General features: G+C 34.5%; 1 protein-coding gene across 1 annotated transcript in view; it reads left to right on the forward strand.

Moving 5' to 3' along the window:
* Nucleotides 1-1939, forward strand: part of LOC119594754 (E3 SUMO-protein ligase PIAS2-like) — a gene marked incomplete in the record, with an annotated part of 27168 nt that overhangs the window by 499 nt on the left and 24730 nt on the right.

Genomic DNA, 1939 nt, shown 5'->3' on the forward strand with positions numbered 1-1939 from the left:
AAGGAATGTATGTCCAGCATGTGAATGAAAGTGTTTGTGTGGCTTTGTACACATTGTTTTCACTATATTCATCCTCAAATATATATATTTGTCCTGTATAATCTTCATCATCATCATTATTTTATATAATTTACTTGATGTCATTGTCTGGCTTTCTTCAGTCCTCTATCCCAAGTGTGATGATCTTTCTGGTCATTGTGTCATACATCATACCTTCCTCTCATTTTTGATACATTCTGTCAGGTGTTTTGTGCAGACTACTTACATGCTTAGGTGTATTTTAGCCCAGCCATTATTTCTCTTTGACATGATTTCTTCTCGTGCTCTGTGTTGCAACCCCCTCCCCCCCTAACCTTTCACAGGACTTAGTAAGTGAAGCTGTAGTGACTGTTCAAGTATCGCTGCCACATAACATGACACTTTTAACACAACTCGGGCGTTTGCATCATCTGGTGGTACAGTGATTGATGCTGAGAGAGGACTCACAGACATTGAGTAATGTTTCATAGTGCAGTTTGCTTTTGCTTGCACCACAACTTCATATTACATATACATTTTTCACCCATTATTTTCTGGTTCTCCCTGTTTTGTTTAGCAACACACAAGACTTTTGGTTATTGGGTTTGATGCCACAAAATTATGCTGTATATTTAGAATTATTTTTTTGTTTTGCTTTTTGATTATTCTTTGAGGGCATTTTTTATGATATAGTAAATCAGTAAAAGTATACATAGATATTTACGTATATACGCATGAACCTGTTATCATACCTGTAAAAGGTACACTCACTTGCACCTATGAGGATATATAAAATTTACATAAATACATGGAGATATATTCCCGTACATGTAGAGTGTACACTTACTTTTGCCTACAAGGGTACAAACAAACCCCATGTACAGAACAGTAAATGAAAACTAATATATAACTCAAAGTCTTTTTATGCCAGACAGAATTGTGAGCAGACATTCTCCTACAGTCACCAGTTTAGTACACTTTGCCTTAGGTGGTGTTGTTTATGGTTATGAAGTTTTACCCCCCTCCCCCCTATTCTTTAAGATTCATGGGAAAATATGAAAAATTAAACCTGCTATGAATAATTTAATAGCTCTTTTCTCCTACCAATAGACGGCGCATCTGTTGAGGAGGTAAACACTGATGTTACTTATGGTAGTTGTTTGTTTATCCAAAAAGAAATATGAAATGCAGTATCACATAGTCATCTCAACATATATACACAATCAGGATGCAAGAAACACTTATGTTCACCAAAGTTCAGGGTGTTGCTCTGTCACTTTCAAAGTCCTCTGCTTGATTATGATTAAATTGTAATTTTATTGTGTTTGATTGCTTCTGGACAAGTGATAGGTTGAAGAAAAAGAGAGAAAGGATGCTGCAACAAGGGAGATGAAAAGGAAAAGGCAAGCAGTGAGGGTCAAGAAAAATGTCTTGTGAAAAAAGGAGACTGTGTACTGGTGAAACTGTATAGTCTCTAGAATGCAACCTGAAACCCTAATGTTGATAAAGGACATACAGAGAATAGAAATAGAGCTGTAATAGTAGAAGCTGTGCAAGGAATTGGCAAGACATTCAAACACCAGTATCTGGAAAACTTTTTTCCTCTTACTTTTATCTTTTCTCCCAATTTCTCTGTTACTTTTAGACTAATTTTAAATAGAGGGTTATAATTGGAAAGAGGATTATGATTACATTTTTTAAAACTATTGATATTTTTCATCTGAGAAAATTGTTCATGCCCTTTATCAAAATGCTTCAGATGAGCAAAAATTATTGCTAGTTCATTTGAATAAATATTGTGAGAGGCTTTTTTTTTTTCCAGTAATATTCATTTTTGTTTATTTAGCTTCAAAAAAAATCATTTTACAGAAAACTAAGAAAAGGAGGGGAAAAAATACTGAAGAATTGTTTCTCTGTTGGT

The sequence above is a fragment of the Penaeus monodon genome, chromosome 34, assembly GCF_015228065.2.
Source record: "Penaeus monodon isolate SGIC_2016 chromosome 34, NSTDA_Pmon_1, whole genome shotgun sequence".
NCBI classification, from domain to species: domain Eukaryota; kingdom Metazoa; phylum Arthropoda; class Malacostraca; order Decapoda; family Penaeidae; genus Penaeus; species Penaeus monodon.